The sequence below is a fragment of the Acinonyx jubatus genome, chromosome A1 (assembly GCF_027475565.1).
Source record: "Acinonyx jubatus isolate Ajub_Pintada_27869175 chromosome A1, VMU_Ajub_asm_v1.0, whole genome shotgun sequence".
NCBI lineage: Eukaryota > Metazoa > Chordata > Mammalia > Carnivora > Felidae > Acinonyx > Acinonyx jubatus.
In genome coordinates, this window is record NC_069380.1 from 155,876,398 (window position 1) to 155,902,981 (window position 26,584).

General features: G+C 38.2%; 1 long non-coding RNA gene and 1 pseudogene across 4 annotated transcripts in view; one reads left to right on the forward strand and one right to left on the reverse strand.

Annotated features, from left to right (window-relative positions):
• The window catches only part of LOC106969292 (uncharacterized), a 172,283-nt gene that overhangs the window by 1,648 nt on the left and 144,051 nt on the right, over window positions 1-26,584 (forward strand). For all 4 annotated transcript variants that reach the window (XR_008299795.1, XR_008299797.1, XR_008299796.1 and 1 more), the window contains exons 2-3: window positions 13,562-13,675; window positions 15,432-15,515. This is a non-coding gene — a long non-coding RNA (uncharacterized LOC106969292). The remainder of the gene's footprint in view (window positions 1-13,561; window positions 13,676-15,431; window positions 15,516-26,584) is intronic.
• On the reverse strand, window positions 20,739-21,151 carry LOC106969283 (protein BEX4-like; annotated as a pseudogene).

The window sequence follows — 26,584 nt, forward strand, 5'->3', positions numbered from 1 at the left end:
GTATTTGATGTGGGCATCAGGCCAGTTTACATGCTGATTTTTTTTGGGGGGGTGTACATTCAACTTTTGACAACTTGAATAACTGTTTGTCACCTCTGTGACTATAGGTACATCCCATACATTCCCATGCTTAGGAGAATACCCATAAATAACAAAGGGAAATGATTTAGCAATGATCTAGTTAATTTGGTAAATGTAAATACCCAATTGGCTATATCATATTATGTTTTGAAACTTGAATTGTGCACTACACTGACTAAATTGAGCATAAAATTACCAGATCAGTTTACTCCATGTTTTACAGATACAGAATAAAAGCCAGATTAAGCAAAGAGATAGTATTTTCCTTTGAGCAGACTGTGGGAATTGGAGTTTCTTATCAGACTTTGAAAACTGTGAATGTTAAATTATACTAGGATGGCACTTCCTGTTTTTACTTGTCATTGAATTTATTTTCTTCTTCTGAAGCCCACAGCGAGCTTTTGACTGTATATCCTTTAATGCACTGATGTGAGCAGAGATAGGGTAGAGTTGCAGCCAGAAAAAGATTTAAAAATTTACTCAAGAAAATTTTGTATCATTCAGCAGCTCAGGTACAGGAATAAACATGACTTGTCTGAGATTTGGCAACCTCACATTCCTCTTTCAAAATGAAGCACATCCAAAACACCTTCATGAGGTGCATACTAATTGGCTCTTGCTGCTTGCTAGTTATTGTGTTATTACCTAATCCAATCCAATCAGACATTCAAAAGGATATCTATTTCTAATAGTGTGATCTAGTTGGATTAAGTACAGACCCTGACATTTGGCACTCTGGTGCCACTGACTTACTTGTCAGACTCTTTGAAATATCAGTCAACATGACAGTGTCTGAGTTTCCATAAAGGACATTATGTTATCTGCCCCTGTGTCCAAATAAAGGTATTATAATGACTTAAAGGTAAATTGCTCTAAATGAAAATAATACAATTCAGTGAATATGCTAGGAAATCATTGGATGGATATATAGGCAATACATGTAAGAGAATAACAGAGTGATTCCATTTTCATCCTTGTTCTCCCAGGGACTGGTAGAGTGCCAAGCTGCCTATTTCCCTCATGATTGCTGAAGGATGAATTTATCCATCAGCAGTAGTGCTTTGGTAACTACTTGCTCTAACAAGGTTAAGTTACTTCAACTCTGCAGATCTCAGACTTTTCTATCTATAAAATGATTGGGATTAGCTTGTAAAAAACATTTTCTTACAGGTCCAAAATTTGACTCTTTGATTTGATGTATTGTAAAACATGGCAAATATAATTATATATATATATATATATATATATATATATATATATGCATATATATAATGTTATATATAAATAAATGTTTATATTTAAACATATATAAATGTTTATATTTATAAATATAAATATTTATATTTAAATATATATAAATAAATGTTTATTTATATACATATACTTGATAGGATGGTCTTTGAGGATTAAAGTAAGAAAATGAGCAATGACTTAAATAATAAACTTATATAAAATTAAATACTGAAAATAAATTTATAAAAAAGATAAATAGATGTTTTAATGGCTGATAAACAACAACCATGACTGTTAGCATATGACTATTGTCCTAAGTGAAAATCTGTCCCTTTTGTGGTGTGGAGTGTGGAAATTTTAATGTTTGAAAGTTACCATCAAGAATTTTGGTGTATCAGGGTGCCTGGGTAGCTCAGGTGCTTAAGTGTTCAACTCTTGGTTTCGGCTCAGGTCATGATCTCACAGTTTTGTGAGTTCAAGCCCTGCGTCTGGTTCTGCACTGGCAGTGCGAAGCCTGCTTGGAATTCTCTCTCTCTCCCTCTCTCTCTGCCCCTCCCCTGCTCACACTGTCTGTGTCTCTCTCAAAATAAATAAATAAACTAAAAAAAAAAATAATTTTGATGTGTTAAAAGTTCCAGGTTGAGAGAGGCTTCTGTACATATAGAACTGATTTCCTCTTAATTCCAGGTGACCCCTTTTATTATGAAATGACTACCAAATCCTTTCTCTTAAAGATGTTAGGGACTGGCCTGGAAGGAGTGTGAGAACTTTCCTTCCTTTAGTTCCTTTTAAGGTGCTGAAAGCCTTGCTCCTCTGCTGAGGTCTGACTTGCCTTGGGAGGGAGCTCAAAGCTGCAGGGCCTGTTTAGCTGCTGTGTTTTACATGTGCTGACCAAGGTTTATATCCCAATTGCTTATGTATCAGAACGCTGAAGTTGAGAAAGCACCTTTGAAAAATTCAGTGATATCTGTTCCTAGAGGGATTTATATTTGATTCTTTTTCCTATCACTCCTTCCTCTTCACTTTGTTCTCTTTTGTTTCTTCCTTTGCGTGACTCTCATTCATTTATTTATTCATAAACACATATACCAAACATGGTGTTGGATCATGAGACTAGAGAGCTAATATACGTTACTTACTGTCTAGGAGCTTACTGCCCAGCATCATGTTTTGGGTGCAATTTCTTTGCAACTTTGGTCCTTTGCTATTTATAGCTTCTGGGAATGTACTTACATTTTGAATGCTTAGTTTTTTGACTCTTAGCCTTATATAATTCATTCCTAAATTCTGTTATGTATCTGTAATAGCCCGTTGAAGGAAGCTGTTTTTAGCTATCATTTAGTGGATATGAACACTTAATATTAGTTTTCTTTCATTTTGCAAGTATCTCTTTCAATAAAAAATTCAAAACTAGGATTTTTGCAGCTATAAGCTTTCTGGTAACCAGGTTCTAATCTTATTTGATGACTATACTTGGGGGTGAATGTGGAAAGGAAAATTTTTATTTAGGTAGTAAAATCTGACTCCTCCCACAACTATATTGAGATCCTCTGATGAGGCTATAAACTTACTGATTCTATTTCCTTTTCTTTTTCCTTGATAGTTATGAATATGGGAGGCAAAAGACTCAGATCTCCGTTTGAAACTTCTTGGATAGTTAGTAGAGAAATCCTTGCAAGCTTTCAGAGTTGAAGATGGAGAAGCTGCCTATTATTGTAGCTAAACCTAAGGAGAGGGAAATATTAGGAAAACACCATTGTAAGGAGCCAAGGAGTCAGTTTGTCTGAGACAGAAGAATTTTGGTTAATCAGACCTTATTGAAATTTGACTTAGATAGTGCTTTTCAAAAACAATGAAAGTGAATGTTTCGATTCTTTATTGCTTCTTAACTTTCCTCTTCCCCCAAATTTGGTGGCTTTAAACAACAATCATTATATTATATCTCCTCATTCTCTGGGTTGATTGGGTTCAGCTGAGTCCTTTTGCTTCACATGAGGTCACTTGGGGATACAGCTATCTTGGAACTCACCTGGGCCAGAGCATGCAAGATGGCCAAGATGGTAGTGGACAGGTAATATTGGCCATCAGCAGGTAGCTCAGTGGGGGCATTCTGGTGGGGGGGGGGGTCTTGATTCTCCTCAAGGCCTTCCACGCTTCTCCTTATGGCTACTTAGGCTTCCCTGTAGCATGGCTGCTGGATTTCACAAGGCAGGAAGTGGAAGCTGCCAGTCCTCTTAAAGGCTAGCCTAAAAGGTGCACGACTTTACTTCCCCTGCATTCTATTGGTCGGGAGCAGTCACAGGCCCCACTTCTATTCAAAGGGGGTGAGGAAAGAAGACTTCACTTCTCCGTGGAGGTAGTGACAAAGATGTTGCAGTTATCTTCAATCTGCTATAGTAAATCTGTTTATAGCTGATCAATATAAAAGCTGACATTTGAAAAAAAGACAGGGTAATAAGAAGGCCTGGGAAGTTCAAAATCTGCCCGAATGCATATTTTATAAAGGGGAAGAATAGCTGCATGTTGATCACATTCAGGTGGACTCAAGGAAAGATTACCTTAGACCGTTCATTGTTTCTCAAACTTAAGTGTTCACCAGAATTACTAGGAGGGTATGTTAAAATATAGATTGCTGGGCCACACTCCCAGAATTTCTAATTAAACAGGCCTGGGGTGGGGCCAGGGGATTGACATTTCTAAGAAACTCCCAAATGATGCTGATGTTAATGGTCTTGGGAACCACACTTTGAGAACCACTGCCTTAGACTGCGCAGGGCCAGAAAGAGTGAGGAAAAGAGGAAAAAAGAAGGAAATATATTATTTTCCCTCTAATAGTATTTTAAAAAGCCTAGTGTCAATAGTATAAATTTAAGTTTCAGACCACCATGAACATATTAACATAGGGCCTTTATGTTTGTCAGGGTAATTAATCCTAGTGCTACAACATGAGCCCCTGAAATCTCATTAGCTTAACACAACAAAGGTTTATTCTTACTTATGTCAAGTCCAATATGAGTCAGTAGCGTTCCTCTGTAGGGGCTATAGCATCTGGAACATGTGCCTCTTTGCTGCTGATGCAGGGGAAGAGAGAAGAGAAGAGATAAGCAAGCCACATCGGCTCTTAACTGCCCCAGCCTAGAAGTGACTCAGGTTCCCTTCTCTCAGAGTCCATTGGTCTGAACTAGTTGCATGACCCCCACCTAACTGCAAATTAGGCAGGGAAATGTAGGGTGGGGGGACACAGTTAGCTAGTAAGCCCTAACTATCTCCACTATGGCACCCGACTAACTTTAGTGTCCATGTTCTGTGATTAGGCAGAGCTGGACATAGAAAGAATCCCATGAGCCCTCAAACCCATATGTACACCTCTGCTTATAGTTATTCAAACATTATTATTCCTTTAAAAATATTCATTCTCTTCTATGAGTAATTTTTTGTTTTATTCCTAATTGTCTGTGTGGCATTAAACACAGTGTCTAATGATATCATTATCTCAAAAGAAAAATTTATTGTGAAAACTTCATCTCCTGTTACAAATAATTTGGTAAACCCTCGTTATTAGGCCATTTTAGTTGTTCTATTAAGGACTGATTAAGTAAGATGCCATCTCTTTTTCTTTGCCAATTTTGCCAAGCACATAATTCTTTTGGTAATTATTAAAGCAATTATTTATGGTGCTGGATTCCATTGGCAATAAGTAGTATCAGGACTTTGAAAATCATCTTGTGGGCATTTTTGAAAATAAAGGAATGGAATTTATTTTTATCCCATCTGTACAAATCCCATTGTTAGCTGAGTATTAGGTAATATAGTAAAGAATATTGTCAGTGAGAAACAAAGCACAATTTAGGTTTTATTCTTCAGATTGCCTCTTACTGTTGTTGCCTACCTTTGTCTGGAATTCTTTTTTCGTGGTGCTCCCACAAAAACTGATAGTGGCGAACAGGATTCCCAGCCACACAGAGACTCTTTGGTCATGGGAAAGCAGTTCCTTTTTCCCTCTGCTGATGAGAAGACTTTATTTGGCAGATGAAACCTTTGGAACATGCTACACACCCAGTCTCACTAGCTTTGAAGCCAATTTCCATTTCAATTTTGTTCCTTAAATTCTACAGGTTTGATTAACATCTCTGATATGTTGAAACAATATGGCGAAGAGGTGGTTTTTTGCAGGAACGTGCTTGACTGGTAGCAGTCACCTGTCTTTTTTGGTAAACTAAAATTCTATATGTCATGATTATTAGAAAGCATCTGAGTTATGTACTTTGATGGCTTTGTTACATAGTCTCAGTTTATACTTAGAATCTTTATAGGATTTCCCCCTGCACACACACAATTATTTAGTGGCTACAAGACCGGCAGCTCCTTTAAATTAACAAGTGACAGATCAGCATTATTCTTCCCAATGAGCAGATGAAGAAACTGAGACAATTTTGTGACTAGTCCAAAGCGTCCTGGTGAGTCAGAGGCAGAGTTAGGATTAAACTTTAGTTTAAATGCTCAGGCCAAAGCAGCTTGTGTAACTTAGAAGTTAACTTTTTGAAGGTAGAGACACTGTCTTATGTTAATATTTGCTAGAGCAATAGCATGATGTGCAGTTATAAAAATTGGAGACTATTTAAATTAATTCATCTGATCCATTTCAGAAGTATAGCTGCAATTCCATACCTGGGATAGGTGAAGACGGGCTTACGTATACACAGAAAGCAGCATAATGAATTGGAAAAAGCAAGACACTACAGTTGGAAGAAGCAGATTTCAGTGAGAGCTGTGTGATCTTGGTCATGTCACATAACCTCTCACGAAGTTTACAAGTGTCTTCACTTGTAAAATGTGAAGCATCAGAACAGATGTTTCCTAAGGTCTCAATTTCTATTGCAGAATTTTGAAACTGTTATATTTGTGTGAGGAGGGATCCTCCTTAGATAAATCTTAATATAACCAAAATTAGCATTCTTTTAAAGATTTATTTTTAAATGCAATTGCTATGAGAGACAGTTTCTTTGGTTCTGACTTGGCATCTGGGATCTTTTCTCTGACATCAGCTCTGCTGAAGATCATAGAAGGGGATTATGGAATAAGGCTTGGCTATGAGGAGGCTGAGTGTGCAAAGCAGGAACAAACTTGTAAGGCCGAGCTCTCTCTACAACCCTGCTTCCCATTCTTCCCAGAGCTGGAGGCTGAACTCTAAACCACCTCCTCCTACCCACTACCATACTGATGGATCGAAGAAATGTTTGCGTAGGGAGGGTGTTTGCTAGGCTATTTTGGTAGTAGCCCTCGTGTACACCCTCACCCCCATGTACTTGGTTGGATTCCCATAGAATGAATCTTGAGAAATTTGCTTTTTCAGCTTCTTTGTCTCCTCCTACCCTTTTACTTAGTGACAAGAAGGATGTGGCATCAATCTCAATAAAATACGGTGGTGCCTCCCCATTTCTCCACCTGTCCTTGTGGAAGAGAGCTTGGTAAAAATTCATCACGGGCAGAGTATGGGGGGTTGGAGTCCCGTGGAAGAGTTTTCTCTGCAGAGTTCAGGCTTAATTCTGAATATCACTGACCCAGGGGCTAGTTTCACATCCTGCAAAAAAGCTCTGGAAGAATGTGTCAGCAGAACTGGCATTGCATGTCTAGACAAAGAATTGATATTAGCATCATCAGCCAGCATCCAATCTGTTAACTCTTGTGTAAGCATTTGTTGTCTGTGCCTCAGGCATTTTTTGGCTTAAAATGAAAACTGTTGGTCTAAGATTTAGACTTCGGTCTTTCAGGAGGTTCTTTCAAGGCAGGGAATCACAAGGTAATTTATTTCAAGATCAGATATTTTATTGATTAATATGAAAGTCTCTTCAGTTTTTTTTTTAATTTTTCACTAAAGTGGTATCTGCATCATCACCACTTTTATTTTATTATATATTCATTATTTCAAGAAACATTTATTAAGCACCCGCTGGGAATCTACACAGGGAATTCTCCTAGGCTGCTCTGATAGATACATTGATGAATAAAACAGCTAAGGTCCCTGCCCTTCTGGAGTTCATAGCTTAATGGGGGAGAATGACCACAAACAAGAGTAACAGGATATTTCTGTCTCAGTTTCGGCTGAGGCACCAAAGAACAAAGCAGTAGGTGTCAGGTTCTTTGGCTTTTTAAATTGAAGTGCTAGACTACCTCTCCAGGATTTGAAAAAAGGGTACCTCAGAACTGGTTTTGCCAGCCTGAACCCATCATCCACCTTCAGGGCATTGAAGAGAAGGCTTAGTATGCTGAGAGATTCAAGTGCTGTTTGAATTTCTTTAAGAAGAGTTGTCACTGTGCTGTGTAGTTGTCCTCACTTCAGGAAGGGGCTGACTTCAAACCTAGTTGGGAGGAGGCTTCTAGGGAACCAGTCTGAGAGAGCACTGTTTTGTGTTTCCTGGAGTTTTGGGACTTAAGGACTGATATCTGAGGCATTTCAAAGCAGAAGCCATAGTGAGGGTAGGAATGGGATATGGTAAGGCAGCAGAGAGAAAAAAAAAATGGCTCTGTTGGGATTGGCCAGTACTTTTAAAGTTGACTGGGTGAGAATTGACTGAGACAAGACCAGACGGGGTCATCTTGAAGGTAACTTGACAAAGAGGACCATAAGGAGGGATGAGGTGACTGGAAAAAGATAGGCCTCTGGAATGGGGCAGCTGAACAGGAATGAGGGGGAAATTCTTATGGGACCAACCAGAAAGAGTCTTGCCTAGCAAGGCAATTGTAGGTAAGACATCCGTTATGATGGGAGCCTCTGAAAACTTCACAAAGAGCAGGATTGGGAAGCTTGGGTGTTTGCCAAGTACAGAGGTATCAACTCCAGATTACAGCCAAATCTGACAAGTTAGATCTGTCTTCCCCTATCCTCCTCCATCCCCTGCCCCAACTTGAAAGGGCCCAGGATGGGAAGAGGTAAAGTGAGAAAGCTGACAAAGGCTGGCTTCCTCGACAAGCTGTCAAGCCTGAAGGAGATATGAGCTGGTAGAGGGGAGAAATTGTAGATTAGCTTAGGTTTAGAGTCTTGATATTAAAGTCACCCAAGAAAACGGACTATTTGTTTATGACTGGGAAGTGACTAGGACAGTTATGGGACTGGTGGGATATTTTCATTATCTTCCCTACAGGGAAGAACATAGGAAGTTGAGCAGATTTGAAGGCTAAATCTCCCAGAAGTGGGAGAGGATAAATCACTTTGGGTTCATGACATACTGATCCAGGTTCCTTTAACCTGGATATGCTAGTAAATGAGTAAAATATAAAATATGGGGGGCACCTAGATGGCTCAATCCATTGAGCATCTGACTCTTGGTTTCCCTTCAGGTCATGATACCAGAGTTGTGGGACTGAGCCCAGCATTGGGCTCCTCACTGAGCGTGGAGCCTACTTGGGATTCTCTCTTTCCCTCTGCCCCTCTCCCCTGCTTGCATGCTCATGCTCTCTGTCTCTCTCTCAAACATATATATAAATATATATATATATATATATATATATATATATATATACACACACACACACATATATAAACATATACAATATATATATATATATATATATATATATATATATATATATATATGAAACTATGTTCTTAAAGAATAGTGGGGAGGGGTGGTAGTGGTAGAGAGCCTAGTTAGATAGCTCAACAAGGATGACCTTTCAGGAAATGGTAATGAATCAGAAAGAGTCAGTTGTGCTGTGTTTCATGGGAGTTGGGGGAGGGAGGTGCCTGCAGAGTCCAGGGGAGAGGGAACAGCATGTGTAAAGTTTGTGTGGAATCCTATGATCAGTGTCCAGGAAACATTTGGGTGGATTCAACCAAAGGTATTTTCATTCTTTGTGCAGGGCACTGAGTTTAATGCCACATCTACAAACAGGATAAATACCTCCTTCACTGAGGTTTAAGACTTAATTGATCATTGTTGGGGAAAAAAACACTTTGATAAAAGGTAAGATCTAAAATCTGTAAAGAGTGAGGAAGCTCCTGTCCTCTGCCCTCAAGCTCTTGATGGTCCCAGATAACATTCTCCTTTTCTGAGAATTTCCATGACAGGCAGTCTCTTTTAGTGTGCTGGTGACCTTTTATGGAGTGTAGGGACAGCTGGGGAAAGAAACACAGAGCTCCCCTGACAGTCCCTGGAGGGAGGGAAAGCCTTTTAACTTGTTCTAGGGCTTTGTTTACATGTAAGGCTGAGAAAAGGCTACTTGTAAGCATGCCATCCAAAATAATAGAGGTAAGATGTCAACAATTCTGTCACTAGGGGCAGATATACCTTCTCAATTTAACACAATGATTGTAAATGTGGTTTGCCTTTGCTGGCAAAAGTTTGTTCACTCAGGAAATGAGAAGAGCAGAAAGATGAACAGGCAGCCTAGAGAAGGCCTGGGGAGAGTCTCTGCAGTAATGTGGACTCAACGATTTAAAGCTGAGATCGCAAGCAGACGGTGACCTCAGCGAGTGCCTGTGCTGATGGCACTTTCCCAGCCTTGCTGGCGTTCCAGCTGGCACTCGGTCTCCACCAGGAGATGGAGCATTTTGGGGCAGGGAGTAAGGCACCCAGGCTTGTGGGGACTCCCAGGAAGTGAGGTCTAACCGACAGCCCCTGCTTTCAAGGAACTATCTGATTGGGAGATAGAATCTACATTGCCGACACATCTAGTAGTCATATGTACAGAGTCAACCCAAGGAGGTAAAGAGAGAGGTAAAATATGCTTCCTGTGAAGACCAGGAAAGGACAGTACAATGTAAATTGCCAGAATTTTCCATGTCTCTAGTTTTTATATCTATTCACCATCCAAGCAACAGGCACTCAGCAGAGAAACTGACAAATGCAGACAGTGTAAGAAATCAGCTATTTTTGTTATTAAAGAATGTTTTGTAAATAGAGAAGTGACTTCTGAATTTCAGAGAAATTTGTGCAGTCTTTCCCCCTTTCCCATTGGTGGGGAGAAATAATTTGCCTTATTAGAATCTGTGCCCCTTAGACAGGAGCCAGTCCCCAAACAGGCTGCCAGGTACACAGAAGGTCCTCGATGAATGTATTTAAAACTCAAAGTTCTGTGATTTAGGGATCTAAGATTTTCATTGTTTTTTTTTTTTTTTTAGAAATTTGAGTTAGAGTGCTTTGTAACTAGTCTCTCTTGCCAGTATTCTATATGAATATTAGACCTTAAGATATTCTTTTTTTGATATTCCTTATTTTACCAATACAATGTATTTCAAAAATCAGTTTTCAGGTTGATATTGTGGTCTTTAGGCATATTTTTTCCTTGATGACACATTATAGTAGCAAGAACATGAACATTTGAGTCAGATAAACATGAATTTGAATACCAGCCTTATAACCCTTATATCTGGAGTTTGAGGTGAGGCCCTAGATTCCCATTTTTGAGGCTTCACTCTGACCCTCTGACAGACACAGCCCTCCTCATAGAGAATTCTGAGTGGCCAAGAACACATGCCGACCTGAAACCACTGTCCCTGTGCTCTCAGAATTCTGGATTCCTTGCCCAGGCTACTGGGAACACACTGGGGCCAGAGATAAGCTGGCAGGATGGTCCAAACTTTCACAGAATGTGGCCTGAAGGGGATGGATGTAGGGTGGGAAGAAAGACAGGGTAGAGCACTGGGCTGGGGAACTATCATTTGTACTCTTATGTTGGGTCCTAAAAACGTCACGGGAGGGTCCTTTATATCTGACTCTCAGTCACATTGCTTGCAAACAACTTGACCTTTCTGAACCTCATTTACCTCCTTCAAAAATATGTGTAAGAATTTCTTCTTACAGATTTTAAGGGTCCAATTAGATTATTATATAAACATAATTGTATGAAACATAGTAAACCAAAAATTCCTATCACTGTTATCAATCTTGGCTAGAGTTTCAGGCTAAACTGAAAATACCTACTAAAGCTGCCATACAACTGAAATGCATTACTAATTACATTATTAGCACTAACAGTATTTCAGGTATATGGTCTCTTATCTGAAACCTTTGGGCCAGATGTTTCCCGAATTAATACCTTTTTTTGGATTGTAGAAATACGTATATAAACCATATATTGCATTACACTGGGAATATTTGAGGCAGGGCCATGTTATTAAATACATTGGCATTTTCATAGCAAAACCTCATCACTATGTGATAAGTAAAAAGCATACATAGCTTCATGTTAATCCAGGTCAGTTTATTTTTTTTAATACATTTTTATATTTTGGAACAGTTTTAGATTTACAGAAAGATTGCAAAGATAGTACACAGTTCCCCTATGTTTTAAATATTGTTATCATCTTACTTTACTATGGCATATTTGCCATAATTAATGAGCCAAGACTGATACATTATTATTAACTAAAGTTCATACTTGATTCATGTTTTCTTAATTTTTACCTAATATCCTTTTTCTGTTCCTCGAGTCCATCTAGGCCACTCCAATACATTTTGTTGTTATGTTGGATATTTTATAGACTATGCTTCAGTTGGGATTTGTCTGATGGTTTAAGATTAGACTGGGGTTATGGGTTTGACCACAGAGGGAGAGTGCCATTCTCATCACATCTGAAGGGTACATACTATTAGCATGACTTATCACTGTTAATGTTGACCTTGATTACCTGGCTGTGGTATTTTTTGTCATATTTTCGCACTATAAAGCTACACATTTTTCTTCCCTTTTCATTCTGTGTTTTTGGAAGGGAAGTCACTATGCATGACCTATACTTAAGGAGTGGGGGATTATGTTCCCTGTCCTAGAGTGTGGAGCATCTGAATTATTTAGTATTCTTCTGCATGGGAGTTTGATCTCTTCTTCTCCATAGTTCAGATTTTGCTGCCAATGGGTTAAGGAATTTTTAAATTTTATTTTCATTTTTTAGTATTGTGGATAGGGATTATGGACAAGAACCAACATTCTATCTAAATTTAAAAAGTCTTACAACATGTGTGTACCCACTCTTGGTTACAAAAGAGATGAGTGATGTTTCCTTATAAAAGAATGATAGGGGGAGCCTAGGTGGCTCAGTTGGTTAAGCATCCAACTTCGGCTTACATCATGATCTTGGGGTTCCTGAGTTCAAGCCCTACTTCAGGCTCTGTGCTGACAGCTTAGAGCCTGGAGACGGCTTCACATTCTGTATCTCCCTCTCTCTCTGTCCTTCCCCCACTCATGCACGCTCTCTCTCTCTCAAAAAAATGAATAAACATTAAAAAAAATGAATGATAGGAACTAGTAGGAAGGGATAATGGTGGCCTGTTTCCCAGAGCAATGGATGGTCCCTGCCCATCACACATGAGAGGCTGTACAGTTTTAAATAAGTAGTATGTTTGGTTGGTTCCATACCTTCATAACTAATTCAGCTTGAAGGGAAATAATGGGAAATATGGTCATGGCCAAGTTAAGAATATAAATTTTAAAAAAGAAGACAAATTTTCCCTTTCATGTTTTGTCAGACCTTTTTTCACATAAATTTTCATAAAAACTCGTGGGATTATTAGAGACTGGGAGAGGTGTATATAGAAGGAAATCTCGGTGGCTCTTGCCTTGGGCATGCTGTGTCACTTCCCACAGTCAATGAGGGGCCCGGTCCACTCTCCTACATTCCTGCCTGCCTCATAGATGCCCCATACCTGCCCCCAGGCAGCTTTCTGTGACACATAGTCAGGTTAAATCCTCTTTCTCCTCAACTCTTCTCTCCCACCTTCCCCTCAAACTGGGTAAGACCCTCTTAGGACTTTTCTTGTTCAAACCTAAGTCCCCTGTGGCCTCTGTATGGCTTCAGAAACTTCTACCAGCAGTAACATTCAAAGTATCTGACACTCTATGACCTAGAGCTGCAACTGGGCCTTGTGCCAGGCACAATCCCTCTGGGTGCAGAGAGTCCAGTGTGAGAGAAATCACTGAAGGATGTGTGAGGGGGTATGGAACCACAGCTATTTATCAACTCGAAGGGGAGTTTTTGATCTTTTAACATACAGGGAAAGTAAATATTATTAAATATATTTTGTATCATGTTGGTCATTGGAGCTTTCCAGAATTAAGCCCTAGCCTCCAGTTACGGATTACTGACATATTGCTTACACATTCTCAGGGTTGTCTTTCCAACTCGTGGAATCACTCACTGAAGCTCCAAGAAGGCATCCATTTAATTAGGGCAACCGTGTGACCAAATATTAACACGTTGCTGTTTGAACTTACCCCTGAAGCCTAATAGCCTATGTCATTATGGTCCTAGGACTAACTCATGAGATGATATGACGCCTGGGCAGCACCAGAATTGTTAAAAATGGACTGACAGAAATGTATCTGTAGTGACTCTTTTCCTACTTCAGCCTTCAAAGGAACACAGGTCAGGAAATTTATTTTCTATTGATTTCACTTGATCTCTCTCCAGCCTGTGATTTCATTGCCTATAATCACATTCATTTCTTTAGTATACTGTCTCTTCCACCTAATTTAGAGAAATGTGTGGATGTCTTGAAAATGGTACAAACTTCTGAAGAAAAAAAAATAGTTATATGTAATTTGGATGATGAATAAACTTCAAATAACTCTCTGAATTTGAGCTCCAATTAGGGAGAAATAATTAAGCATGTTGGCATTGAAGAAATAAAATATTTTAAACCACTCTCTGATCTTGGTTGTGTCTCTTTTTCAAAGTCCAAAAATTAAACATAATGATGGACTAGATAAAGAAGTTTATTATTCACCATCTCGTTATGCTACTTGATGAATTGACTGGAATTTCTCAGACACCTTCTTTTCAAAGGCCCCCCTGGGGGGCACAATCCCCTCAAACCTAGTTTCTGTGATATTTTTAAACTGCATGTCACTGGGTTTAGTTGCCAGAGCAAAGGCCTTAACTTGTTAAAATTCCTCTACCCATAAAAATTATTTGAATACTGTAAGTCTTACAATATATTTTATACTTTTACTAGTAAAATAATATGTGTGTTGTAAAACTGTTTATGCAGTTCATTTGGAAATTTTTTGTGTACTGCCTTGTGAAAAATCTTCTACTGTATCTTGAATTGTTTTTTGTTGATTTCATTAGATTATGTTCACACCCCCTCCTTCGAATGGTTTGAAAAAACTATTAAGTTCCAAAATTAAGACATATTATTTTCAATTTATAACAGAACATTTCGTTTAACTGTTTCTTGGACCAGAAAGACCTGGAATCTTGTCTGGTTTTGCCCTATCTGTGTGATCAGCAGCAAGCCACTTAACTTCCACGGGTCGTGATTATCTCATCTGTAAAGGAAGGGCTTGGACTAGATAATTTCTAAGATTGCTCCAGCTTTATAATTTGGATGATAGTATTTGATCTGGCAAATCTCCCAGAAGGATAGTCTCTGAGTTTGAGAAGTCTGTCCTAATTTGACCATGGATGTTTTGAATTTGGAAAAACCTCTTAGAAAACTCCCAAAAGACATACTCCCAAAAGCATACTCACTGGCTCTAGAGGCCTGATGTCCTAAACCGTCCTTCTGTTACACCACTCAGACAGCAGGTCAGGGTGCCACGGATGCCACACTCACAACATCATGGCAGCAGGGAGCTGGCTACACACAAGAAGCATGAAACTGCCAGCAAAAGCATTGTTCATAAAGAGAACTTCAGCTGAGAGCTGAGTTCAAAAATTTTCAGCCCAATACACCAGCAGTTGGCTTTCTCACTTTTCTTGGTTGTGTTATGTTAGCATTTTTTACTTTCTGAGCCTTTGTGTGCAAGCCATGGTGTTTACAGAAATAGATGCATAAAAAATACAAATCAAAATGTCATATCCTGTAAACATAATATAAGCTGATTATTTTAAATGTTTTCTTTACTCAAGCAGGTGGATTTAAGGCATGACAGCAATAATAACCATTCATCTAAAGAACAGATTTTGATCAAGGAAGTCTCCAATTGGTTCCATATATAATCTTTACTCTTAATTTTCCCAGGGCAAAAATTGCACAAAAGAAACAAACTGCAGCTCTTGAAATATAATACCAGTGGAAAAACAAACAAACAAGCAAAAACCAAATAAAATCTCGAGACAAAAACTGGCCTAACCATGACAACTAGAACTTAAATAAGATCTTGCCACACCTTTGCAGCCACCCATATCCAGTCTGTATCCTGGAAAGACTTATGACTAACCAAAGAGACGGGAGACCATGAAAAGAGTCAGTCATGGATTGGTAAGCACAGATTGATCCAGGGAAGACTCACAGTGAATTTTATTTCAATGCCTTTTATTGTTTTTTTATCATACAATCTGTGTCTGTCAGCAACAGCCTTTGACTGCTTCTTTTGCCGATCTGAAATGCTAGGAGGATCCTTGTTTAACCTGTTTTTAATAACTGCATCTCTATGCCACCTTCACCATCATTTCATTTGCTCTCAGGACCAGAGGTCTTTACTCACACTATGTTTAAGGATCTATTATAATATGATTAAGGGGGGTGGGCGGTAATTATACAGGAAATGAAAAATCAAGAATCTTATGTTTCTGTCCTGGGTAAGGACTGTAAATTACAGTTCTGCCACAGCGGCCTTCTCTCCCATAGGGTTACTGTTATGAGAACACTGGTGACAGCACATTTGACGATTTATGGTTTGTATTTATCATATGAATGTGCAGTAAGCACTGACATCTGATATGTAAGCAGAAGTAGATGCTGCAGTTAATCACAAGAGATTTCCTATGAAAGATTGATAAATGTGTATTTCATGAAAATGATTGTCAGCACTACTTTAAGTAGATAATGCTGCCCTTAGTGAGGAGAATGTAGAATAAATGGCACTTGTTTTTATTTCATGCCACAGTCTGTGTGTTGAAAGTTAGGTTAATTACCCTGATTATATGATTAATGCTTAGATTTAGTAGCACTCATAATTTTGCATTTTGTGACCTTCAGTTGTTCAAGCCAGCTTTTTTGCTTGCCAGGTGTGCTCAAACTGGCAAAAGTCTAGGACCCAGCTAAAGTGTGATGTGGACTTACCTTTAGACTTAAAAAGAAAAAAATTAAATCATGAGATTCCACTGTGGTGAATATACTGTAATTTTTTAAAAATGCTAATGAAATCCCTACAACATGTTCAGAGCTAAACAGCAGAGAGGATGTGGACCATGCTTATTATTTACAGTCTAGGTACTCGGGAGACCCTTTGCGTTAGCACCTTCTGCTGTGTGCCTTCCTCTCTCCCTACCTGAGGAGGCTGGTGTAGGTAGGGCTAACCTTACCTGTGGTGACAGTAGGTAGCCTCCTTTCTAATGCTACTTTCCTTCTATTAATTTGTCCTTATTAAACTCTTATCTACCAATTGCTTGGTAGGTAGACAGATCGATAGATAGATGTATGTATAATTTACTCAAGTGATAAAATGTATTGAGTACATTTGTGTACAAGCTATGTAGAATATAGAAAAAGTAAATATATCAGTCCTTTGCTCACAGAGATGTGTGGGAGATGAGACATAGTCATATATAAATATAATATAAGGTATAGAGTGCCAACTGCCATAAAAAGGAAAGAGCTGAAGTACTCTTTCCTATGGATTAAAATGAAGCTATGTTCAGGGTACAACCTCATTTTGGCTCCAGTCTGGACAACTGATCTGGCTAGCCCATCATCTAGCAGAATCTAAAACAGTAGAACCCATGAGGAGTAAGATTTGCTGGAGGAAGCATTACAAGATAAGATCAGGAAGATGGTTGACTCACCGAGTTCTGTTTTGTTCTGTGCAATGGGGGCACAGAAGAGAACAGACAGACATAGTCTCCCACAGTCTGGAAGTAGTTTTAATGAAGAACATGATCAACCAGAAAGCAGAAGGAGGGTGTGTAGAGAAAATAGACAAAACAAACAAAGAAGCAAACAAATGGTACCTGGTTGCAGTCCTGTCTTGGGTTGGCCAAGAATGTGAATAAATGTTACATGCCTGGATCAAATATTTTCCATTTTTCTCTCTCTTTTTGCACTGAGTCTGTGAGTTAGGAAGAAGTACCAGGTGTTGTAGTGGGAAATAGATCCTGGAATGGTCCAGGACTGACATGAGGAAGGCTAAGGGAGCCTTGGTGAGACATGAAAATTGGGAATTCGGAGAAGGGATGTACACATGGTTTGGTACTGAAGTTACTGCCATTTAATGGTTATATTTATAAATATTTTGATTTTGAGAAGATTAGAAGTGGCTGAGGAGAAATGAAAGGCTCTGAGAGTGGTCAGGCAAGTGGGTGATAGGAGAGGAGAAAGTGTGAGTGGAAATTTGACAACTCAGCAGATTCCTCAGTCTTTTTTCCCACTAGGTAAAGAAACATTGTCTTTGGGTTGGTGGTAAGGGAAGACAGAAGAAATGGAGAAAAAAGGTAGAGCAGAAACCTGAGCCACAGCTGGATTGAGGGCCCATTCACTGGTGAGAATGTGTGTGTGTGTGACAGGGGTGGCGGGGGGGTGCAAGGGTAGAGATGGACTAAGTCTATATGGAAATATACTAAGAATGTTAAAGAGTCATATAATGTAAGAATCAATTGTATGTATTGTTTCCATTTATGTTTCATGTCTTCCCTCCAGTCCTGCTTCCCTTCCTTCCTTCCATCCCCTTTCTTTTTCCTTTTTTAAGTACTGATTAGGGTATATAAGTTTTTCTTTTTCCCTTGCTAAGTAAATGCCCATCTACCCCGTGGTGTGCTGCCAAGGAAATAAATTCATGCGTATGTACATACATTTATTATAAAGTCTTCTGGTATATATAAAAGATTTGTTACAAATAACAAAGTATAAATATTCTTTATTGTAAATTTCATATTAGTTGATTCTTATGGACTGCTTTTATTGATTTTTAGTATTCTAGTATTCTTAGTGTTCTTAGCCAACCTATGGTTGCAACTGATGAAAGAACATAGTCTTGACATGAACATCACTTGTATTTTCATGTGAATTAACAGATAAAACAAGGATGACTCAGCGAAGACCTGCGTCAGAATTTCAGTTCATCTACGGCATGAATGGATGCTGAAGTAGCTAATAATTTTTGAATACTGTAAGAACATTTCCTGAAGCTTTTTGGGTTTTTTTGTTTGTTTTTAGTTACTCATAAAGATGACACCTTTTTGATTTAATCTACATTCTTCACATTTTCTCACTTTCATTATTCATTAACTTCTCATCACTTTCTTAAATCTAGAAAATTAACAAAACAATCAATCAAACCCTGACTGGTAGTTCTTGTCAATTTCCATGGTATAAATACTTAAGCATGGTGTCAACGACATACACAATTGGAGAGAAAAGTGCAGGAGTACCCCATTACACAGTATTTTCTCCATTCAGATACAGTAGATGTAAATAACCCCAAGAGCAGGGATAACAATAAATGTAGTAAAATAATTAAGAAAATGATGATTTTTGAATTTTTTAAGATTATTGTAATATATGTTTGAGAATTTATTATGTTTATTTTTAATGAATTTAGTTGTAAATTTCTATGATTTAGTTTTTAATAATGGCAGTGTTTCACAAATTATTTGAGAAATTCTTGAAAATTCAACAATCAGCTCTCTTAGGCCAGAATGAGTCTCCTTTTGCACAGCAGTGGGTCTGTCCATCCTTCTAGCAGTGTGTCCTCCAGGTCATGTCTCAATTTCTGTGTCCTAGGACAGCTCTCTGCTTTGACAGGCTATTCAGGAGCCACCAAAGCAAATGACTTAAGTGTTCCATACAAATATCTTCTTTTAGAAGGGAAAGCTTCTGAGTTGTATCTTAAAATGATGGAATTTATAATTATTTTCACTTTCAAAAAGTTTGTTGAATACTTAACTGTAGATAGTTTAACTGCAGAGTAACATTGGCACACATGGGGTTGATTTAAATAGTGTAGACAAGAAGGTAGATCATGCAAGTCCCAAACTTTTTGTCCTCCTCCATGCATTCAGATTTCTAAGAAATTAATAAACCTAATTGCAGGTTTTGTATTAGTAGTATAGACCATTGGGATTATTGAATATGATGTTCTAGATTATTCATTAGTGATCCCAAATGTAATTGGTTTAGAGTAATCCAGCATCTAAAGTATGAATTCCACATATGAAGCTGGGATGTGGGAGCAAGTCTCCTAGGAAGTGAGTATCACCACCAATTCAGTGCCCTTCCATCTCTGTTTATAGGCCTCTATGCTTGTAAAATGTTGACCATCTTTCTGCAAGAAGAAGGCTAGTTGCTACCTCCAGTGATGGATGTGTATGGAAAAGTTCTAAGAGTAAAAAAGAAATGGCTTTTGTACATGTCTTAAATATTTCAGAATAAATTAAAAAACACAGATAATAATAATTCATAGTCATATATATTTGTTGTTTAAGTTGCAAAAAACAAATTCCTTTTCAGTTAAACAGAAAAGGAATTTACTAAAGAATATCGTGTAGTTCATAGATTCTCTAGAAGAGCCAAGGAATCAGGCTTAGAGGCCATGCATTCAGGAACAGTGCCTAAAGAAGACTACTGATTGCTCCAGCTGAAGCCACACTGCCATCATTACTCAACACAGATACCATAACTTCCATTGCTGATTCTGGTCAGTGGATGCCAGAATTTCTACCATGGTTGCACTCAAATGCTGGGTACCTATCCAACTATACTCACCAGAAGATGAATTTTAGGTGGTTTCTGCTTATGAATTCACAGTGTTCTCTTATGAATCCAAGTTGCATGGGGATGTTTCTTGTTGGTAGTCATAGTAAAACAGGTACCTGGTGTCTAGGAAAGTGAGTTTCTGGCTTCTACTTTGTGGAAGTGTGACAAAAAAGCTTGAGATTGCTCAAGATGTTCAAAAGATTTGGGGTGGCCCCAAAAAGTGACAAAGATCTACTGCACAAGAACTGATAAGAGTGAGATGTTAAACTGGAGGTAATGCAGCACCTAAAATGGTAGAAATTTCATACTATATTATTTGCAGTTGTGGGATTTAACAAGGGTCTGCATGAATGTCAAATGTGTTCGGTACTATGACATAAAACCTGAACAATTTGCAAAAAGTACAAGAAAAATTGTCACTGGAATAATGATATTGACAAGGAATTTTTAAAAATATATATATTAATCTCTACATTATATATACACACATATATATAAATACACACACACACACACACACACACACACACACATATATTATGTCTACACCAAGGTGGGGCTCCAACTCACAACCTGATATCAAGAGTCTCATGCTCTTCTGACTGAGCCACCCAGGCACTCTTCCCGAGATTGCTTTTTAAATTGCTTTATTAATATCATATTATGAAAAGAATAGTTTTTCCCAAAACTGGTTGAAATTGCCCTATGGACAGTAAGTTTTACACTGAGACAAAACAATAATTACAAACTCTTAAGTGGAAACACCAAAAGGTTTACAGAAAAAGTAAATCACAAAACTACAAGCTTATAGAACATAGGCCACGTTATTAACCTCAGGGAAACCTTAGCATTCAAGGTATAAGGCAAAAGTCATAATAATTATCAGGTTCAGGAGTTTGGAAGTGCCTCCTGTGCTGCTCCTTACTCTTTCTTCTGATTTACATCATCTGTCCTAGGAACTTTCCCACAACATCTCCCACTTCATTGTGATCAATATGCTTGTTAGGTATGGCTCATCAAAAATTGGGGACAAGTCATGTCACTCACTCCAGGTTGACATTTCCTCCACAGTTCTGGCCTTCACTCCCTCCCAAACTGCATAATTCCTCTCTGTCCTGCATGGGGCTCTCTTTTTCTCCTTCATTTTCCTGTTAGGCATTTTCCATGTTGACATTTTTCACCCCTTGTTTCTCTTTGGACACCATTGCTCCTGGGCCTATCTTTGCAGTCTTCTCCTTCTCCTAGTTCTAACCACCGTTGCGGTGCTAAGACACTTAGATGCCCACACCTGGTTCCCTTCTGCCTCCTACTTTTTGGGCCCACCCCTGGCCCGCACACCCTCAGGGACACCCAGAGCAGGTACTGAGAAGGGAGCAATGGAGCAAGCGATGGCTAGGTCTGGGCAAGGAATTTTAATTAAATTGCAGAAGTTTAACATTTGGCATAAAATAGATAATATAGTAACCCAATTGGAATACCCTCAAATACTAATACCAGAAATTCTGAAAATGTGTCTAGAAGAGATAGATATTATGACAGCATTTAGAGGATATTGGTAACTATTTGGTACATGGGATAGTAATTTACATTGTATGGAAGTTTTACAATATGAAAAAGGCTTTATGTAAGTTGCTGTTTTGAACACGAAAAATCTATTAGGTATTTGAGTTTCTATTTTCATTGTTATAGTTTAGGAATTTATTTTTATTTTTATGTTTTTAATGTTTATTTATTTTTGAGAGAGACAGAGACGGAATGTGAGTGGGTTAGGGCCAGAGAGAGACACACACACAGAATCCAAAGCAGGCTTCAGGCTCTGAGCTGTCAGCACAGAGCCTGGTGTGGGGCTCGAACTCACAAGCTGTGAGATCATGACCTGAGCCGAAGTCAGATGCTCAACTGACTGAGCCACCCAGGTGCTCCTATAGTTTAGGAATTTAAACTGAAGAGGTCAATGGGTTTTTTTTTTTAATTTTCTTTAAGTTTATTTATTTATTTTGAGACAGAGAGAGAGAGAGAGAGAGAGAGCGCATGCCTACAAGCAGGGGAAGCACAGAGAGAGGAGAGAGAAAGAACCCCAAGCAGGCTCCACACTGTCAGCACAGAGCCCAGTGTGGGCTCAAACTCACAAATTAAACGGTGGGACCATGACCAGAACCGAAATCAAGAGCCAGATGCTTAACCCACTAAGAAACCCAGACACCCTGAGAGGTCAACTTTTTAAAGTCACGTGCCTACTAAGTGATTCATCTTGAACTCAAGTCTCATGAAGGTAGCCACTTCAGAGACTCTGGATAAAGGACATGCTATCAAGCATAATAGCACAGAGGACATTATGCAGAGAGATATTGAGATTCCTGAGAGTCTCTTTGGGCTGCCCAAACTTAGCAATTTCCTCTGGTCTGATTATTTGGTTCTGTTTCAATAAAGGAAGTCTGGTTCTGATTCTTCCTGGACCATACACTAGCAGGTCACGTTACTGCTATGAAGTTCATCCTCTAATTTGCACAGTTTATTAACTAACCAATCCACAGACATTTGTTGCATAGCTGTGAACAAGATCTTATGCCAGTTGTTTGCAATTATTCTTTCCCCTCTCCATGCACTTGAGATCACTCTTGCTCTTCCTTATGAGGGGATGGAAAAGCAAGTCACAATCATCTCTCTGTATGGCAAGTCTACCTCTAGTTGAATTATAAAAGTTTAAGGTTTAGACACAGGTTATAATTTAGTTTGATGCGTTTTCCTCCCTAGTTAGAGTTGGTAATTTAAAATTAGGACCCTTTTTTTGGTCAAATTTGTTTAAAAATTTTTAGAGGTAATACAATTTCTCTCTTCTGGCTCATGATTTGTAATCTTGTTAATCTTCTCTTTCTAATCAATCAAAATGAGTAAAAGCTGTAATTACATGGTTTTACTGTAGAATTAATTGGATCTGACCATTCATACTCCTTATAATTGGTTTCCCGAATGGGGTGTGTGGTATTCTAACATCTCACCCAAGTATGCAGTTAAATATTTTCAACCTTCTATAAATTCAAAAACTTTCCTCCTCAATTAATCCTTTTCTATTCATTTCAGATTCATCTAGGCTAACTGATATTAATAGTTTCCTATCAAGTCAATAGGAAGATAACACATTTTTTTGCCTTTAAAAAATGCTATTAAATTTTAACTTCAGCTTTATTTTTAAAAATTAATTAATTTATTTTTTAATTTACATCCAACTTAGCATACAGTGCAACAATGATTTCAGGAGTAGATTCCAGTGATTCATCCCCTATGTATAACACCCTGTCCTCGTCCCAACAAGTGTCTTCATTAATGCACCTTACCCATTTAGCCCATCCCCCCCTCCCATAACCCCTCCAGCACCCTTCTGTTTGTTCTCTATATTTAAGTGTCTTTTATGTTTTGTTTCCCTCCTTGTTTTTATATTATTTTTCTTCCTTTCCCTTATGTTCATCTGTTTTTTATCTTAAATTTCTCATATGAGTGAAGTCATATGATATTTGTCTTTCTCTGACTGACTCATTTCACTTAGCATAATACCCTCCAGTTCCATCCACGTAGTTGCAAATGGCAAGATTTCATTCTTTTTTGATTGCCGAGTAATACTTCATTGTATATATACCACATCTTCTTTATCCATTCATCCGGTGATGGACATTTGGGATCTTTCCATACTTTAGCTATTGTTGATAGTGCTGCTATAAACATGGGGGTGCATGTGTCCCTTCGAGACAGCACACCTGTATCCCTTGGGTAAATGCCTAGTAGTGCAATTGCTGGGTCATAGGGTAGTTCTATTTTCAGTTTTTTGAGGAACCCCCATACTGTTTTCCAGAGGGGCTGCACCAGCTTGCATTGTCACCAACGATGCAAAAGAAATCCTCTTTTTCCGCATCCTCGCCAACATCTGTTGTTGCCTGTGTTGTTAATGTTAGCCATTCTGACAGGTGTAAGGTGGTATCTCATTGTGGTTTTGATTTGTATTTCCCTGATGATGAGTGATGTGGAGCATTTTTTCATGTGAGGAGACAACACATTTTGACTGGATTTTTAATTTATGCAAGAAACCATTTAGCTTCAGATATATCTTTTCATGTATCAAACCAAAAGAAAACCAATGAAAGCTTTTCAAATTTATGAAACAAGACTTTCAGTACATTTATTATTAGTACTCTAATGATAATCCTCAGAAAATGGAGTATAAACTAATTATAAAATAACACACTTGAGTTAATGAAGTCACTACAATACACAATAGTAGTTTTCCATTGGTTAGGATTCTTTAGTTGATAAGAACCTACTGGTACATGTGAATTTTTGGTGAAGTGCAAGCAACCAGTGCCAGTGAAACCATCCTACTAGCCAAGATGATAATTGTTCTTTGTTGTACATTCATTTAAAAAAAATTGTATTGACCATCTGCTAGAATGTCAAACACTCATGTAAGTTCTGCGAATGAAAAGTACTGAAAAAGACATACAAGGTCCCTGTTTTCATGAAGACTATTATTGAGAAGGGCAGAACTAAAAACCTAGTAAACACAGAAATGATTAAGATAATATCAAAGACATAGACTTGTAATGAAGGTGGTAAGCATAGCAATGGGATAAAAAGTGACCAGGGAAGATCTACATGGGATTGTTGGCTATGTCCCTTCTGAGGCAGTGACATTTTGCTAAGACTTGGATAACAAAAGGCAACTATGGAACAATCTGTTAGCTTTCACACAGATGCTGCTTATTTATGTTTTAATGGTTAGTCTAGAGTGATGCTTCTACTCAATAGTTGTAGAAATGCGATAGTTTTCTCACACTGTTGACTTTATTACAGTACATCCTGATTATTCTTTTAAAATATTTTTATGCCACTTCTAAGGGTTCAGTGCTAATTTCCTTATGAGTTCCTTTGAAACTTAAATACTGATGGATAATTTCACAAATACCAGTATGCCTCTAGTTATGTCACTGCCTTACAGCAATGACAGTCCAAATGGGTAAGTGCTGCTATGGAAAACACAGGATACTAGAGCCTGTCTAGCTCTGTTTTGGAGACCAGGTTAAGATTTTCTGAAATAAGAGACTTCTAAATTGGATCTTGAAGAACAAAGAGAAGTGTCCCAGAGAAAGGAGCAGGGGAGCAGGAGAGAAAAGTCTTCGACATGGAGGAACGTGTGCACAGGCCCCCAGGGAGAGAGAACATGGTACATTTAAGAAACCACATATAATCTGCATTTGGCCGAATTATATAGCACACAAGCACAATTATAAAATGAGAGAGAGGATGCTAGCAGAATGAGCATAAGTCAATAACAGAGGGTCTAGTAAGACTTGTTAAAGAGGTAGGACTTTAGAGCTGAAGAAAAAGAAAATATTCATTCATTCAACACATTTTATTAAATACCTCCTATGCGCCATGCACTATTCTAGGCACTGGGAATACATCAGTGAACAGACAGAAATCCCTGCCTTCATTCTGTCTATATTCTAGAGGCAAGGGAAAGTAGATAATAAACATCAATTCTTTTTTATTTTTGGCTACCCTCATTTCTTCTTTCTTTCTTTCTTTTCTTTATTGAGTATAGTTGGCACACAATGTCATATTAGTTTCAGGTGTACAACAGTGATTGACAAATTTATAGACTATGCTATGCTCACCACAAGTGTAGCTATCATCTGTCACCATAGAACATTATTACAATATCATTAGCAGTATTCTTTATGCTGTGCCTTTTGTTCCCATGACTTAATTCATCCATAACTGGAAGCCTGTGTCTCCCGCTCCCCTTCACCCATTTTGCCCAGCCTCCCCTCCCCACTGGCAGCCATCAGTTCTCTGTATTTTCACACCTCGTTCTGCTTTTTGTTTGTTCATTTTTTTTTAAGATTCCACACATAAATGAAATCATATGGTATTTGTCTTCTTCAGTCTGAATTATTTCACTTAGCATAATACCCTCTAGGTCCATCCATGTTGTCGCATGTGGCACGATCTCATCCTTTTTTATGGCTAAGTAATATTAATCAAGTAAAATGCTAAGGTTTTGAGGATTTTTGAGCTGGATATAATATGGAAGAAATCTTTCAACCGGGAACACTTGAGAGATTATAGGTTAATACCAAAAAATATATATGTCAGTGACAGTGACAGAGATTTTGGCATACCCTTCACTTTCTGAGTGAAATTAAACTACCATTTCTCACACACAAGGACTATATTTTCCTTCCTCCTATACCCTTTCTGGTCAGGATTGCTCCATAACCCTGAATCCCATGAATTCTCAATAGTAAGTATTCTTTAAATAGAAAGAGACTAGTAGATAGATTGGTAGCAAGAGGGATATGAATATCTTAAAGCTCTTTGGAAGTCAGTGAAGTTTTATTGTTTCACAGAGATTTGTTAATATTGTGCCTGTAAGCTAGGGCTGCAGCATCCAAACTTCTCTGCCACAGAACTTTGTGGAAATTGTACTTAATTTGGAAGAATATGCTATTACAATACCAAGCAGTTCAAGGGATCTTTTCATGTCTCATCATATTTACCCTATAGTTAGTAAGAGTTGATCATATATCATATAGTAACTAAGAGTTGATTCTAATAAATTAAGTTTTATGATTAAACAAAGTTCT